Raw genomic sequence first — 19066 nt, forward strand, 5'->3', positions numbered from 1 at the left:
TCTGTTTGCCAAGGCTTAAATACTTATGATCTTAGGTGCTCACAACAGTCCGACAATTTATGACACTCTCCAAATCACCATTCTTGAAAGGATACAACAAAACGACTTTAGAGGAAGATGAGAAGAGCACACACTTATTGGAACTAGCCTAGAACTAGTGGAATTCGCTTGTCCCAATGTTTTTAGAGTTGTACTAGTCTAATTTGGTGTTTCCGAATGGCTAAGGTTGGTCTTGTATTGAACTGACCTTAAAACACCAAAGTGACTAGTTCTCTACTAAACTGACCAATTCTGAAGAATGTAGTGCAACATAGCTAATGACCACCAAATATTATTTTTTCAATAAAAAATACTTAAAAGGAAAAAAATATTAACCCTAGGGCCGTACAAAACCTAACCCTAGTAATTAATGGTAATACTTAATTTTTAAAGTTAAAGTAAAAGTTGACATTCTCCTTATCTTTCCTTTTTGAAAAGGAAAGATAAGGATAATGTCAACTTTTACTTAAATTTTTAATATTAACATTAATTGTTTTAGGTTGTTTCATAGTGGTTCCAACTTCATTCAATTTTGAGAAAGTTAAATTCTAGATCCCATTCAAAACTTAGTGGTGACTGTTTGAACCACTTCTTTGTAATGAGTCTTAGACTTTGACTTCCAATTTTTCATGTGCATTTATTGCATAATCATCTTCCTCGTGAGACTTTGTAGAAAAATTTGATCTTTAATCCATTGCAAGCACTTGACCTAGCTTAGGGAATCTTCAGTTAACCCTCCCATGTTGCTCCTCAACATTGAAATTTTCTTTGGAAGCAGGCATTCATTTTATCCATTAGATCATTTTTTCCACTGTGACAGTCCAACAACACCCCTACCAGCATATGCTTGACAATCCATCTCATCTTTACTGCTACCTTATAAACACTCTTAAATCTTGTGTCTCCAATCTAAAAGAGGAAGAACCAGAAAGGGCCTTCTTGGCCCTCTTCTCAACCCAAGAATATATTTATCTTCTCTCTTGTGCTTACACTCTAGTCTTCTCACAGCTTCAGAAAGGAAAATCTTAAACACAGTCTCATGATGTGCATTCAGGGAGGCATAATTCATCGTTTCTTTGCATCAAATTATCCCCCTAGCATTCCATTTACCTTTACATGCAAGCATATATTTTCCTTGTGGATGACTGTTAAGCTTCCCATCCCTATTTCGCCTCCCTCTCCTACCCTCATGAACCTGATAAGTTGAATTTAACCAATCTCACTGTATCCGAGATAAACAACCCATCCAAATGGGTAGATTGAGTTAAGACCCTTCTATAAACTAAATCCTTCTCTCCACAATGATATGGCCCTCTCCAACAACATCATCATGTTGTCTTCAAGATCTATCATTCCCATGATCACCATAAATTTCCTAGTCCTTCACTTACATCTTTGGTAACGTCATCATTCATATCACTTATACTTTGTTGTATTGTTGCTTATGTTATGATTTCCTTTAATGGAAATATCTCCCTAGTAGGCATGAGTAACCAAATTCAAGTTCTTATTGAACTCTTGTGTTAACATACTTAATTTTCATTTTGACCTATTCAGTTTCAAATTATAGTGTGGTTGGTTTATTACATGAACTATAGATGATGAAAATCAATGTCACTTATCGCTTTATCTAGTTTGTCTTGTGCTAAAAATATCAACATACCATTCCATAAGTGATGATATTATTAAGATCCCCTAGAGGAACCATTAATGAAGATGATCCCAAATAATAAGCACAACACCCTTTGTCAAAAGTATCTTCATCTCAACATGATCTCTCACACTACTATGTGATATTGCATATATTTTCTTTATTGATTCTTACGGATCTTATGTCACCCCAAACTTAATACATCCTCCTAATAGTATTTTCACTCCCTATATAGAAATATTAATAGTAAATATGCATTAACCTTTGCCATAATAGTAATGGATATAAAACATGCAACCTGAAAAAATATAACTCTTCTAAATGAGAACCAATTGTAACTCTAACACACTTTATATATTTTGCATGATCAAAATTTGTTTTGTTTCAAACTCTTTTTCAATTCGTCTAAATGTATTTTCCTATATTTTTTCAATAATTTGTGCATATTATCTTAATATTAAATATTCATTAACCTTTTCCACAATAGTAATGGATATAAAAAATGCAACCAGAAAAAATCTAATTCTTCTAAATGAAAACCAATTGTAACTCTAACACCCTTCCTATATTTTGCACGATCAAAAGTTGTTTTGTTTCAAACTCTTTTTCAAGTCGTCTAAATGTATTTTCCTATAGTTGTTCAATAATTTGTGCGTATTATCTTATCTTAATATTAAGAATGCATTAACCTTTTCTATAATAATAATGAATATAAAAAATGAAACTGGAAGAAAGCTAATTCTTCTAAATGAAAACCAATGGTAACTATAACCCGCTTTATATATTTTGCATGATCAAAAATTGTTTTGTTTCAAACTCTTTTTCAAATCATCTAAATTTATTTTCCTATAGTTGTTCAATAATTTTTGTGTAATCTAATTCTTCTAAATGAGAACCAATTGTAACTCTAACCCCTTTACATAAATGAGAGCCAATTGTCACTCTAACCCCCTTTATATATTTTGCAAGATAAAAAAATTGTTTTATTTCAAACTCTTTTTCAAATCGTCTAAATATCTTTTCATATAGTAAAACTATAATTTTTGCAATACACACAATTTTCCCATACCCCTTTGGATTTCTTATTATTTCTACTTGCGCAATTGACTCAGTAGAGGGGATCCCATAACCAAAGGGTGGATTTCCTATTCTTGCTACTCACTCAATTGATTCAATAGAGGGGAGCCCATAACCAAAGGGAAAAATGGAGAGAAGCGTGGAGATTGCCAAAAGCCGCAGAAGCCGCAGTAACTGCATTCCCTCCTCATCTTGACACTGTTAGTGTGACCGCAAGATTTTCTCTTAGCATCCATGGTGTGCACAGTTTGGAACAAAGTTCTCACGCAAAAATACCAAAAGCTCAGGTCCCGTGCATTTCTCCTTTCTCTCATTTTCCCTCTTCAAACATGCAGTCAAGCACTTAAATTTTTATAAATGTATGGGTCAATTAAAAGACCAAGATGTCCAGTTTGCCTCTAATTGCCTTAAAAAACTAGTTAGGGAACCCTAACCAACAACAGGAATGTATTTCAAATCTAGGGTTTGTAGGGTTTGTGAAGAAATGTACTTTGCTGGAGGTTGTTGCCACTTCCATACCCAATTTGTAGGATTTAGGTATTAAGGAATTTGTGGTGTTGAAGTAGAAATAAGCGGATCAACTTGAATAAGGCCCCTGCATAGGCGGGTAACTAGCATTATATATGATATTATGCAAGCCGAGCAACAAAACTCGCAACAAAACTGTGGCTTCCAGCCCCCTAGGTAAGAATATTCCCACCCAAGGCTCTGTATCAATATAGATCGAGATTGAGTTAGAGTATATAGGGTCGAGGTATATTTTGAGGGCAGTGGTTCCATCGAGGTCTAGGCTCAAGAGTGTAGAAGTTCTGCGGTTCCGTCGAATTATAGATAAAGTTTTGGAAATTCCAACTTCTTTGTGCCTGCCCCGACCGAGAACCTGAGGCCATTGAGAAATCAATATCGTCTGGTGGTTGTTAAGGGCATGTCAAGCCTTATTATAAGGTACTAGCTGTAGTCATTGCATTATAGTTGCATGGACTATAAGCCTTATAGAATTTTTTATTTAGTCTTTAGCACTAGCTCTATTCATAGAGATATATAGATTTATAGAATGATTGCATTACTAGGGTTTGTAAAATCGTAGCCCTATTTCTAGTGGGAAAATCCTCAAATTTTCCTACTTGTTCTCCTTCTCAGACCTTGACTACACTCTGTAGTCTTGTACGCAGCTCCTCAAAACATAAGCTCCTCAATACTTCCGAATCACACTCTAATGGTAGCGACTTCCACTGGAATGCCACCAATGACAAACACTCTGCTTATGTTGTAGTAATCTGCAAGTTGCAATGGTGTTTTGGAACGCAAGTAGAAAACACCATTCACTTCATAATGTTGTTTTCCATTGATGATGGGGGTTGAGTTTGAGAGGATTATTGTTCCAGTAATGTTGATTTTCCTGTAGTGGAAAGATCCTTGTGGATTGGGACGAGCTGCACTGGTTGTCAAGTTCCATCTGTACAACAATAGCCATTCAAATTTTGAGAACTTGATTATATAGGATAGGTACAAACTCCTAGATATTTTAAAATTCAACTTTTTTTAGCCGAGATTCTTTGGGGATGCCTCCTTCTTGAACCTAACCTAAACAATACAAGCTAGAACATGCTTCGGGAAACTTGAACTTGGGTAGATGAGATGGCAGGCCACAATCCAAACTACTCAAACCGAAAAACCATTAAGCATTCTTCAAAATTTATTTTTAATATCTATGCCCAATTTCCATGATGATCTTTTATCTATATAACATAACAATTTCTTGGCTCGAATTGGTAAACTAGGGTCCACTTAAGTGTCCAACAAACATTGTACTAGTCTAGCTTTGACATTATGAATTCTTGAAGCAAGGAAGGTCTCACTTGAGGAGTGCTACCAAGGCATTGGATAGGTGGGGAGCTCTACATAGTGAAGTTATCATGTTATGATGTAGTGCTTTCAAGTAACATCCATATACATTCATTTAACACTATACAATCCAACAACCATAATTTGTCTCTATGTTATGACATTAAATTAGATTATTGTAATTAATATTAATAATGGATAGATATTCAAACATTAATCTAAATATAAAACATAATAAGAACGTAACATATATAATCATCATATATCATAAAACAAAAAAAATGAAATATATTTAGATTGTTCTAAAAAACGACCAACATATACGCTATGCTCCTTAGATCATATATTCAACAAATGAAATATATTTAGATTGTTCTAAAAAACGACCAACATATACGCTATGCGCCTTAGATCATATATTCAACCAAACATTTCCCCAATGTTTCACTATTCAACTATCTAACTCTTTATCTTAACCCATACCGTAGTAATTATAGATTTTTTCCATATAAACATTTTGACATAAATACAATTAACACGGATGCGGACGGACAACTTTTATCTGATTTCTTTCTGCATTATATTGATAAAAACCACACACCCTCGTCCCAAATCCTCTGCACAACACTCCTTTCTCTTCAGTTAACATAGATGGACAACGCCATAACTGGAGAACACCATGGAGACCAAAAATTGGAGGAATGAGGAATCCAAGCGAAAGAGCATCAATAAGATGTACTCAATCTGCCCACAAAACCCATTTGTCTCGTTTTTTTGGTTGTTTACATAACCCATATGTCTTGTTTTTCTTGGTTGTTTACAAAATGCATCTGTCTCATTTTTTGTTATTGTCTTTTTATTTTATTTTATTTAGATCATGGTGGATATTTCAATGTAGATTCAGGTTTTTATTGATTGATGATAGTTTAGGTGACCTCAATCAATCCATAGAAAATCTACTTATGGTTGTGGAATTTTAAATAATGTTTGATTGGAAGGAGGAAGGGCTCTGGGATACTGGACATGTCACTTTGAGAATACCAAATATCCCCAAGCCTCTGTTGTTGAGCTCAATGCATTCATTCACTCTTGGAAATGATTATTTTGTTAAATAGCTTACAAGGAAAGTTGGGATGAGGGCATCTATATATTAGATCTAGGTTTCTGGGATATCTCTTTTCCAGAGACATGAAGGATATGCAATTTTCTCATCTTATAAATCAAATGGGCCAACACCCATATGAGCGAAATTTCTTTCTTCTGGACCTGCAAAATAGGATTAATGGGCTTTTATCATTCACTGCAGGATTAATGGGATTTTATCATTCACCCCACTTTGAGATGGTTTTGTTAAATTATTTGTTGGGGGTTCTTTAGAGAGTTTTGAGCATCATTAAAACTATAATGAGTGAAACAAGATAAATTGCGATGATATCAAAATTTCTAGAAAACCAGTGTGAATCTCGCAAGGCACAGTTGGAACGTGGGTGCCTAATAAGCATGATGTTAGGATTGAACCTTAAACTTTCCCATACCACAATAAAAACAATGAGAAGTTTTCTAGTTATGTATGCTTTCTGGTTCAAACTATGTTATTGTTTATACACCTAATTTATAAGCCACACATGTAATTTTACCTACTGAGATTTGTAGACATGAAGGAGTGGAGGACTTTCAAAGGCTAGGATTAGGGCCTTTGATACGACATCCCTTGATTGGGCATTACTTTGCACCCCCAACAGATATAGTGACAACTTTCAAAATAACAACAGAACAAATTATATCCTATCTCTCTGATTTCTTAGACAATTGGCAGGAGAAAGATATACGGGTAGAGGAATTCTTGTCTTTTGTGGCCAAGAAAGAATATGTTTCTTTTCCTGCCCAGTTATGCATACACATCGAACGTTTAAGGATGCACATTGGTTTTATTTGGCACACTAAGAAAGTTGAAAAGGACCTTAATCGTCAGGTGGAAGCTGAAACAGAGAAGAAAATCGATATTGAAAGAAGGAAACAAGCATCTGCAATGCAGTCCAAGATCATATCTGAATGATTGGCTTCATTTTTGTCTAGCAACAAGGAAACTACCTCCTCTAGTCACAAACATATAAGGTTTGAGACAGTTTCAAGTTCAGATAATGATGAGGATCCTACAGCTAGAAACACCAGTGTAAGATCTACATAAGAGAAAATTAGATTACCAGTGTGAGAAGTCTGGGGGTAGGTGCCCATACCCATTAGCAGCAGAAGAATTGGCGCAATTAGGAAAACAACCATCAATAGATAAAGAAAGAAATTGCCTTAAATTCATTTTTTGACGAGGATGAGGATCGAGGTAGAAAATCACAGGATATATTTAGGAGGAAAAAGATAAAGGTTCTGCAACATGACATATCCTTGGTTAGTCGCCCTTGCCATTCAACAATAGGAGAGAATGCTATGTTAGGGGAACAAGTATCCACAGAAAAATCCAAATATGTAAAAGATGATGTTCCTCTTCTCAAAGATAATGAACTGAAAATATTCATTACAACTTGGAAAGACATTTGTTGGGAACATTCGGTGTATGAGGTCTTTACAAGAATGCTAGAATTGAAAGTCGTTTCAGTATTTTTGCCATCTTGTTTTTTAACCTCTTGGAAAGTGTCATAGAAACAATATATTCTCCTCCTTTCTCACAGATATTCTTGCACCTCATTTTTAAAATAGTATAGAGCTCCAACAACTTTTTATCTTTCAAAATTTTCCTGAATTTCTCATGTTAACACGAATAAAGTTTTGATGGTAAATTGGAAGCAATGCAGAGATGTTTGATTCCCTCTGTGTTGAATTTTTCTCTGATAAATGGAATCAGGTTAAATTGGACAAGTGGAACCAAGTCCAAGTGAAATGCATGATAATATTCTTATGGAGAGATGCATTCAACTTTCTTTATTCACCGACTTTCATACAATTTTATTCAACTTTATCCACCGACTTTCCTGCCATTTTATTCCAAGCTTATCTTCAGTGCAGGGGTGGGCCTCTCCACACACTATTCAACATGTGGGTGGTTGGTGAGTGAAGTACCCTAATGTTAAAAAAACCAGATGTAGCTGAAAATTCAGGAACATTATAATCATAGATTAGGCTATAAAACTTTGCAACATTGAGTGGAATAATGGTTTAGGTTTAGCAGAGCACTGTATTTAGAAATGGGTGTGTTCAAGGATTGGCAAGGATGTCGATACATGATGGTTGTTCAAAATTGTTGTTGTAGAGCTTGAGAGCCGAGTGAAACAGTAACAGATTCTGATAATTGCATGGGCAATCCACCAATGTTTATGGAAAGTTTATTAATAGGTAGGATTGATTTGGAGATTCACAGATGCCCAACTCTTCTATGAGGGAATTCATGAAGTATATCTCCAATGCCCATGTTGTGGACTCCATCCTTTTGCAATGCCTTTACCTAAAATATGCTATAATCACCTTTCAGATCCATGTCACTGCATTGTATTCTGGACCAAGGAAGAGATCACAATAATGGGATGCCTGGAATGCTAAGACAACTCTCTCAGAAAAGCATTTCTGCATCTGCATACCAATTATGACAACACTAGATGATGATTGGACTGATCAATGTTATGGTGTTGATCAAGGTTATGAAGCCAAACAGGGTTGGTTGTCAATGTGTTTCTAATGAGAGATCTGATCGATGCTAGAGCCTGTAACACTCATGTTTTCCAAGTGTTGGAATGACTTTCACCGGTGTGGAATCTATTTTTTCTTCTTTTTCTCTGAATGGATTCCATTCATTCGAATACTACGAGGCTTCATTGAAATGGGTTGTAATTGTGATTCTTTTCAGATTGTATCAGCTCAAGTTTGGGCAATTGATAAAAATGGGAAAAAGCATATGTTTGTGAGGGTTATTCACTTAATAAAACCTTTAGTTCTATTAAAAATCTGAAAGTTAGACATTGTAGCAAAATAAATGCAAGTCTTATTACCGACTCGGTTTTCTGGAGTTTTGGTGTTTGGAATCGATTTGCAATAGTCTCACAGGTAGAATATTTAATTTGTGTGTCTATCAAGTTTCAAGCTTAAATTTTATTGGGAACCCTTGAAAATGAAAATTAAGAGAATTAAATTATTGCAAGGGATATTGAAGCTCGTTTATTTGTTCATCGAGTTTCAAAACCCTTATCTAGAGGTATTGAAAATGAAAGTCTCAGGTTTTAATTTTATGGGGAGCTATTGAATATGAAATTATCAAGTTTGAGGTATTGAATATGAAATTCTCAAGTTTAAATTTTATAAGAAGGTATTGAGTAAACTGTGGTAATTAAGATTCAAGCTCATTTAAGTTTCAATTTCTCATTTGTGAATAGATCATTTTTTCATTTAATATTAATATTGATTATTTTTTATTTAATTTTTCACGGTGGGAAGATCTATCATAAACCAATAGTGAGAATAGTCATCTGTGACTACTATCAACAAACACATGCTGACTCATTATAATTATTCGAGAATAGTTATGAAATACTGAAATAGATGTTGGAATTTCTAAAGTAGCGGCACCAACTACATCTATTAAGGAATAAGGTGCCACTTTGGTCTCTGCAAATGGCGTAAGCTTTGGTGAAGTTCTTCAACAAGTTATAAGTTTTGTTGAATGTGATTTTATAGAAATTATTGAGGCCGGAGAATTAGCAATGAAGTAATGGTTCACGACATTGAGAAGGATTTGGGACTGTGAAAAATGCCTTATGAAGCAGTTTTCAATTAGGGATTTTATAGTCATAGGCTTTGGTGACTTTTTAGATTTTTTAAAAGATCACATTTCTTAGTTTCCTGACGAAATAATTAAAAAATTGGTTGTGCATAATCATGAAGACTTATCATTAACAACTTCTATTGCAAAGAAGAAAATGTTAGAATTTTTGTCACAAGCTACATCAAAAAATGGTGAAAATGTATTACTTACTAGAAAAGAAGTCAATATTATTTTGTATAAGCAGTTTCCTTTGACCAGACAATAAAAGTGGCACTGTGGGATAGCCTCTATGACACTTTTCAAGAGGTCAACAAACAGGATGGTAGAAATACTGAAACGACTTATGTTTCAGGGGTGATAGATGTTGGAATTTCTAAAGCAGCAGCACAAGTTCCATCTGTTAAGTAAGAAGGTGACACTTTGGTCTCTGCAAATGGTGTAAGAATTGGTGGAGTTATTCAACAAGTTATAATTTTTCTTGAACGTGATTCTATAGAAAATATTGACACTGGAGAATTAGCAATGAAGGAATGGTTCATGACATTGAGAAGGATTTGGGACTGTGAAAAATGGCTTATGAAGCAATTTTCAATTAGGGATTTTACAGTCTTAGGCTTTGGTGAATTTTTAGATTTTTTAAAATATCACATTTCTTAGTTTCCTAACAAAATAATTAAAAAATTGGTTGTGCATAATCATGAAAACTTATCATTAACAACTTCTATTGCAAAGAACCAACTGTTAGAATTTTTGTCACAAGCTACATAAGAAAATGGTGAAAATGTATTGTTCACTAGAGAAGAAGTCAATATTCTTTTGTATAAGCAGTTTCCTTTGATCATATTTGAGCTATCAGATAGTTATTCATTTGAGGAAGTCTTGAATTATATTAGGAAACTCCAAAATTATTTTGAACAAAAGAAGACAAGGTATTCGACTGCATTGCTGGCAAGGAACAACACAAGTGATCATTCAAGTCCGAGTTCAGCTATTACTGAAAAGTGGATATCTGAGACTTTTCAAATAGATGGAGAATGTGGTCACATGACTAATGTTGATGCTTTGAAGTGCCTACTAAAAGTACCTATACTATAAGATCTGGAGGAGTGGTCACATTGGGATCATATTTTTGCTCCTACACTTGGTCCAATTTTGAACTGGCTTGACAAAGAAGGGAACAATAACAGTTTGCTTTGTCTTGTACTAAGGAGTAGAAAAGTAGTCCCCACTGATGGTTTGACAACAATGGAAGGCTTCTTGACTGCTGTAGTGAAGTTCTCTGCAAATAAAACCTTGATCAAGCTGCGAACTACGATTTTTTTAATCTTATCATCTAATCGTCGAGATCAACAATTTTCAATTATTTTCAATCCATAATTATTTAGTCACGCATGGTTTACCATGCACATAGTCCTGGAATTCAGCAAAAGGAAATGTTGATTGAAGTTACAATACATAGCTGAAAAACTGATTGGTGTTGCCTATTGATTACAAGGCCCAATAAATTACCTTGTTTGTTAATACTACATTAACAAGGCATTATTATTTCTATACCTATTTTCAAGAGTTGTGTACCTCTAATTAATTAGAGGTTTAGTGGGTTTTGGTTCTTCCAACCTGTAGCATTTAGGGTATAATGACTAGTGAACTGGGATTGTTGTTTGGTTAGATTAGCAGGTCCAATTGGGTTAATGTTGAGATCAACAATCTTTATGTTCTTTGGATCAGGGATATCAGGCATATATACCTTGAAAATATACATCAAATTCCATGCAATAAGTCTTATTTTCAATGACAAATTTCCAATGCACAAATGGTTGGTGATCTACTTGAATTCATTGTCGTAGATTTTGTTAATTCAATTTACCTGATTGGTTTGTGAACTCTATCAAATCTATATGACCTTATGCAAAGAAATACTGGTCTTTCTAAGCTTCCAAAAGCTTTTTGTAGTTGGTTGGTTTGCTAATAGAAATCATGGAAGTAGTTTTATAAGGCTATTTTTATTTTTTATAGAATGGACACTCTTCAGATACGCATGCCATAGACTGGTGCAGATGGCATGAATGAACTAAAAAAGATAGCTTTGTGGTTTTAGGAGAAGATTTATACAGTTGCTATAAGTCAGGTGTGCTACTTCTCACATTGGAATTGCTGTGACAGTTAGTTGTCTTCTGAGGATAGTCCATTTGATCAAATTTTGTTATCATGAAATGATACCTGATGAACTACTTTCTTAAAATTTGAACTAAGAGAATATTTCAAAAATATCCTATCTATGAATATCACCATGTAAATATATCTCCTTTCATACAATGTCAGATGCCATTGTCGTTTGAATACATATTGGCATTTCATTGTGGCATATCTATGGAGCCTTCATTTGCTTTTAAAGCCAAAACAAGTGATGTGGGGTGTGTTGCAAGGTTGGAGGTTTGAATTTCTGTCAAGCAGCACCATTAGTTAGTCGATGTTGTGGAAGAATTTATGTTTGCATGTCTCAATAGTTTATTTTAAAGGAGGATTGTAGATCATATTGGGGTTTATTTCTTAATTGGATGATGCTTATTTTTCGGAACAACACTTCATTTCGCAGGCGCTAAGGCAGAGTGAATGTTGAAGGAAAATAAGACAGACTTTAAGCAGGATATTGGGTTGAATGGTTCTGCTTCTGCAAATTCAGGTTATTTTATTTGTTTGGTTATTTAAAGTTTTCCTTTAAATTTGCTGCAAGATCCTATATGATAGAGTTTTTTTTGCTTTATCATTGATGAAAGACCTCGTTTTGAATTTGTTGTAGTGATCTAGTGCCAAACTCTATGTCATTTTAAATAATTGTGAAATTTTATATCTGTTGCGACACATAAGGTCCTAGATTGATATCTGTAAAACCAATTTTGTTGATTGTAGATGGTGAAACAAAAATAGAGTCGTCATCAGTCCGTAATACAGAATATGAAGACAAATCTCAGAATCCAAATCTTGTGAACCCAAAGGTAAGTAAATTTGTTGCATACATATCACTTCTTTTTTCATACAACTCCATACATCCATTTCCTATGATATGTGCACTTGTTTTTGCCTTTGTTTCCTCATTATTATGGAAGAGCTAGACCTTTTGTTTTCAATGGTAACTTGGATACCATGGAAAATAAATGATCTGAATCCTCCCAAGAGGGTTTCTTTACATCCATTTACCAGCTCTGTCTTAAAGGAAATTCATATCATTTGGGAAACTATTTTATATTAGTCAAGAAATGTTTATCCGAGGCAAAAACTAGTGTTTTACTTTCCTTAGAGAGAGGGGATGAGCATCAACATGGATAACGACCACAAGCAAAGTGGTCATATGAGAGATGCCACCAAGAATCCATGTGATGTTAGTACTAGACTAAGAGAGGATACTATTACATCAACTGTAGGATTTTCCCCCCAAATCCTTCTACTAGATTGGAAAACCTAGTGCAGCTAGTGCCTTATAAACCACCTCTATCTCACAGTTGTTACTCACACTCAATTAGTAGGAGTACTATTGTGAAACAGAATTATAATAACAGGATATACCAATGCATTACTAAGACTTTCAATTGTTGTGGACATCGCCTAGATCACAATCGTAAATCAAGGAGAGAGACAAAGATGACTTAGTAAAAGTTTCCTTATCATACATGTGTAAGGATATTTCTGGGAGTGCATTTACAAAATTAAAAACTTGTTACTAGATCTTGCAATTAGCTTGTTATGAAACCAACTCACAAAAAGATAGAAGAGAGAGATAAATGCCTTAGAATTCAGCCTCTTCGAGGGGACAGCCTCTTTTACATTACACAAATGAACAATTCTTGGATGATACAAATGACAATACCTCCTTTATATATATAGGAGTCTAAGGGGTCATAATATAATCAGAATCGACATAACAATAATAATGTAAGGGCACAATAATAACAATAGTGGGCTTCTATGGGGCACAATAGTAATAATATGGGGACTACATGGGTACAACAATATAATAAGGGGGTTGTACTATTAACAATAAGGGGTTACACTAGTAGTATAGGGGCCTAACATGCCCCTCTCCTTCAAAAAGTGTTGTCCTCAACACTTGAGTAGTTCTTGATGCTTCTGTATAAAATTCTTGTCCTCCCATGTGGAATCTTCAGTGGATAAGTTCTTCCACTTGATGAGATACTCTGAAATTGATCGATTTCGTAGCTGTCGAGTTCTTGTTTTTGTGACTGCTCCAGGTTCCAATATGATTTTTTCTTCCTCTTCAAGTTCTCGCAATATTGTTTGAATTGGGATCTTTTGCAACTTTTGAATGAGTGGCCACACTTCTTCGTCCTTCTTCCATTCATACCTTGTTTAATTTATCCACTCTGGTTGGATAATCGAAATGGCGCACAACAATGCTTCCACATCCTCATTCTTTCTTGAGAGTGCATCTGCCACAACATTTTCCCTTATATTCAATTTTTGAAATTCCTCAATGTGCTCTGCCATTGAACACTTTTGTTTGAGATTTATCAATTGGCTAAAGAAGGTGTTTCTCTTTGTATCCTCATAATGTGCTATCATTTCCTTCGTGAAAATTGACCACGTGACAAGTGGTTTACGAGAACAAAGCCCTTTATACCATAAAAATTGATTTGGTTCTAAATAATTAGATGCAATACATACCTTTTGTAACAGTGGTACACCATGTAGATCAAAATATTTCTCCATCTATAGTATCCAATTTACTAGATCCTTGCCATCAAATTTCCTCATCTCGCTTTTTCTTGATTTTAGGAGCTCCATATTGAAACCACTGTAACTCTATAATACTAGTGTAGGGGCCTAACATAGCTTCTTCCCGAGATCATTCTGTACAATACATTATACTCATTGTATTCACCATTATTTGTAGCATATATATATATATATATATATATATATATATATATATATATATATATATATATATATATATATATACACACACACACATATACACACACACACACACACACACACACACACACACACACATATATATATATATAAGTTCGTCTGCCGAGACATGCCCACGGGATTGAACTTTTGATTACTTGGATACACAAGGGCTTGTCAACATGCCTTTTGCCAATTATGCTACCACCTTGTGGACTTTGTAGAATTTATACTGCAAATGGAACAACTTCACATTGTCAGGAGGAGATGTGAATCCAAAAAGGCTAGGTGCTAAATTTCCACTGTTTAAACTTTAAAGTCTTGATATTTTATAAATATAATTTAGTTGAGTGAATTCTACTCACATTGTTCATACCTTGTCTCTACTTGTTTTTGACGAAATTGATCTCCTGGTTTAAATACAAAACTTTATTCCCTTAGATGATAGTGGTCATGATGTCAAGAAAAATGTGATGCAACATGGTAAATTTTGATAACCTTGTAGTTTACTAAATACGTTCCTTGTGTGCACAAGGTTGATGTTTTAAGTTTTAAATCTACAGTGAGGTTTGAACCAATAGCTTGGACTTACATAATAGAAATATGAGTCTAAGAGCATGACCTAATGGGTTATGATGACGAGAAGATCCTTTAGGAGTAAAAAGCAACCAGTGGTCTAGTAGGATGTTAGACCATTATATAGGACAAACTTTAAAAAGTGCATTCCAGGATAGCTGATATTCATTATTTAAAATGAATTATTCTCATGAAGGTCCTAGTAAAAGGTAAGTCAATGCAATTAGATTTTTTTGGACATAAAAGCTTCCTTTAACTAATAGTAAAATGTTATGTAAAGAGATTTTATACAAAGAGGGAAGACTGCTCATGCAACCTCAACAAGCACTAGAAAAAACTATGAAATACTTCAGAAGCGGGTTCCACAGTCACCCATCTACGGACAAAGACCCAGATTGGGTGAACATCACACCAATATTGACATATATCCTTCCCTTTATAAAACTGAGGTATTCATTTAAGGGAACAGCATGAGGTTGGGCATCGAAACCAGATAAACATCCGTCACAAGTTGTTGATAAGGTGTGCAGGGAAGAAACACCCCCAAGGCCATAGTGAATAGAGAACAGCTGAAGTGAATTTTTCTCATCATAATAGATGGTTGGCTGGATCAGAACATTTGAGCATAATTTTTAATCTCATGCATGACTTGTTTTTCATTCTGCAGTTTGAGAAATAGTGAGCATGTTTTTTATAATATCCATGAATTATTTGCACCACTTGCAGTGTGACATATTTGCATTTGGATGGTTTTGTTGATCCTTTAGGAAAATTTGACATTGTAAAAGCTTTCAATTAAGACCCAGCCATTGATTTTCTCCTCCTCACAACACATGGTGAGTCAGAAGAAATATTTCAGTTTTATAATGTGAAAGGTTATTCATATGAAAATAATGTTCTGTTACAATCTTCTAAGTGCATTGGATATTACTCAATGTAGTTGGAGGACTTGCTTTAAATCCAACATCAACAGATAGAGTAGTTTTTGTGGAGCATGATTAGAACCCGATGAGAGATCATCAGGTATGTGGTGCTTTGTTTTCAATGTTCAATTTTTATCCAATGCCTCGTGGATCCATTACAAAACATTCATTGCTAGATAGGTGAGAATGGTTGGAATTCATACAAGAAAATATGTTTTATCCCTCAAATTTTTATTCAAATTTGGATGCAAAGTTTCCCTCTCTGCTTGGATGTAAATTTTCCCTCTTTGCTTGGATGCAAAATTCTTAATTAGATTTTGTCAATGGGGGAACTCTACACAAGAATTGTTGAAAAATCAACATGTTGATTTCCTTTTGACTGAATAAAAATTCTCCTTATCTTCTTTAGCTGAGTGAAAAGTGAACACCAGAAATTTTTACAAAAGAAATATTTTTGATCTCTTGATCTTTTATTGATCTCGCTTGGGAGGCAAGATTTGTCTGTTTTGATTGGAAAAACTCTTAATTTGGGTCTATTTATGGTATAAGTTATAAATTATCCAAAAAATATTGAAAAATCAATATGTTTATTGGTTTTGACTGAGTAAAATTACTCACATATCTTCTTTTATTGAGTCAAAAGTGAACTTTAGTACAACCTTTTCTTGGATCGTGTCTCTTTCTATACTAAGCGTGTCTTCTTTGAGTGATTGATCCATTGTACAGAACCGATGTTCTTTTTATATTGGATATTATGATTTCCTATAATTGGAAAAATTAGATATCTTACTATCAAAATATCAAATGGAGGTAGCATTGCCCCTATACCTTTGGTTTTGATAACTTCAACGAAATAAGGCCTAAGTCAAATAAGGCCATGATGGGAAGCGAGCATCAACAAAACAATAGGCTTTATGATATAGAAAATTATTAAATATACTTAATTAGAACTTGGGCATGCTTAGAAGCTTATTGCAAAAGATCAAATGGAGGAAGCATTGTCCCTATACCTTTGGTTTTGATAACTTCAACGAAATAAGGCCTAATTCAAATAAGGCCATGATGGGAAGCGAGCATCAATAGAACAATAGGCTCTGCAATTTAGAAAATTATTAAATACACTTAATTGGAACTGAGGCAAGCTTAGCATCTTATTGCAAAAGATCATAACATATAAATTTTGTTATTAATTCATGAATTCTTCTGATAGGGGGAAGCCACAGTTGCCAAGCTTGACTTGGGACATGACTCATTTTGGTCTGAGAGTCGAACTCAACTCAGGTTTTGGTAAAGACTTGTGAATAAACTTGGAAAGGGCTTTACACCAGAAAGAATAAACTATAGATTTTCAAGAAAAATATTTTATTTTTTAGATTATACATGTGATATTACACCGATTTAATGTAAATAGACTGAATATAATGCAAAATTAACATATCCAAAGATAAAAGTACATCATACAATGTACATGATATAATTGTGATCTAATGATTGTATCTACTATCTATTACCATCATCATCCATCTAGATATAAAATTCAAAACTTTCATCGACCATGGGTGATGCATGAATATCAAATATCAAGATTCAAGATTTAAAGTAAAATATGAGATCATGTCAAAAATTTGAAATACTGGATAAATAATTAAAAACATGTAGCTTTTAAGAGTCAGTGCCAACAGAAGAACCCTTCTGTAAATTCCAGGACAAATGAGCAAGAATGGGAAAATGAGAAAATAATGATTTTTGTTAGCTGGTCAAAGCTGACTTGGAGGTTCTTTCTTTAAGTGGATGTGTTCATGATTTACACGATGGGTTTTTCCACTTGTTGGGTAGACTTAGCCTATTTTTTCCTTTTTTAGGAGGGTATGTGTCATTTAACCTAGGTCTAAATTAGACCTGCTGGGTCCAGGTTGGACTGACCTTGTCCTAGATTGATTTATAAAGACCGGTTAGAGGTGAAAACCATCATAATCACTAGAAATTTACATTGATAAAGTTCCATGTAGACAAAGGTATCAATGATTTTTAAGGTATCATCATGAGATCTATCCACTCGAATATGTATTAAGAGATGAATGTCCTTTGCTGTACCATATGAAGTGGTATGTGAAATACTGGATTCTCGGAATCTTCTTCTGCAATATACAATGATAGTGTGCACAAATGGCTCTTTGAAGAGTCTCCTTAAATGGCTTTATGCTTACTGTTGGTAAATTCTTCTTTAATGGCGCTTTCAGACTTCAATCTTTGATTTATTCAAGAAGTAAATGTTAGCCTCAAGATACACAACACTTACATGAGTTCCTACCATTTGTCATACTATCATATTAGCAAATCTCATCAGTGTAAATCATATTATCTTAATGAGTATCTATCAATAAATTGTCTTCAAATCAAGGCATATGTTTGGTGAAGGAGAGGATCATCATATTGTTGGATAGACAACATCAATAGCTGTATCCAAACTGAAAAAGCAATTTAAAGTTTTAGATACGGGGAGGAGCGATGGAGGCGGTTCACGGAGTCAGGGTTTCAGAAGTTTTGATCTGCGTCGCCGCGGCCATTGCAGATCTGCGCTGTTTTGGAACAAATGGAAGCTGGATCGTTGACGGCCCAAAGCATGATGCCTCTCTCTGGTACTGGGCCGGATTGCTGCGTCCAAAGAACAAAGGAAAGCTGCCCGAGGCCAGCGATCTGCATATTTTTTCTGCCCTAGAGCCCAGAACCTATCCAGGTGCTAGTTTTTGTTTTTGCAGAGATCTGCTAGCAGCCGCAGATGGTCCAACGATTCTTGCATGGGCCGAAGGCAAACCAGGGTATGGAGTCACGGTAAGAGCTGACCCTTACGACGCTGGAAAGGAATACTCCGTGAAACGGCGCAGACAATCGACCCAAACCTTTCCAGATCAACGCGGCAGTGTATCGGTGGAGATTGCAGTCTCAAGGATCTATGTGTTTTGTCAAAATGACATACTGCTCTTAGAGACCAGGACGTGCCAGGCACAGATCGCATGGAGCAAAGGCAGGAGGGTTTTACAGGCTGCAGATCTGCGCCCTTTTTCAGATCCGGGTTTATTTGTTGCAGATCTCGTTGAAAATGCATCTTGCCGCCCAGATCGAGCATTTTTCTCCCTGATCCATGGCAAGGAGCTGAGATTTAGTCGTGGGATCTTAGCCCTGAAGCTTGAGATCACCCCTGCGCAGGAAGGGTTTGGGGAACTTCAAGGCTATGACCTGGAAATGAGAAATAGCCTC

General features: G+C 34.9%; 1 protein-coding gene and 1 long non-coding RNA gene across 4 annotated transcripts in view; one reads left to right on the plus strand and one right to left on the minus strand.

Annotated features, from left to right (window-relative positions):
• Positions 1–19066, minus strand: part of LOC149204701 (glutathione S-transferase U15-like) — a 136497-nt gene that overhangs the window by 26942 nt on the left and 90489 nt on the right. The window lies entirely within an intron of this gene.
• The window catches only part of LOC149204702 (uncharacterized), a 29879-nt gene continuing 15982 nt past the window's right edge, over positions 5170–19066 (plus strand). Inside the window, exons 1-4 of one of the 3 annotated variants that reach the window (XR_016251797.1) lie at positions 11974–12060; positions 12288–12373; positions 15653–15721; positions 15826–15908. This is a non-coding gene — a long non-coding RNA (uncharacterized LOC149204702). Of the gene's footprint in view, positions 5348–11973; positions 12061–12287; positions 12374–15652; positions 15722–15825; positions 15909–19066 lie in introns of those variants that run through there. The other 2 variants (XR_016251798.1, XR_016251799.1) reach the window with 2 other exon arrangements.

Source organism: Pinus tabuliformis, chromosome 1_2, assembly GCF_031772625.1.
Source record: "Pinus tabuliformis cultivar Carrire ecotype Pingquan chromosome 1_2, CPIR1, whole genome shotgun sequence".
Taxonomy (NCBI): Eukaryota; Viridiplantae; Streptophyta; class Pinopsida; order Pinales; family Pinaceae; genus Pinus; species Pinus tabuliformis.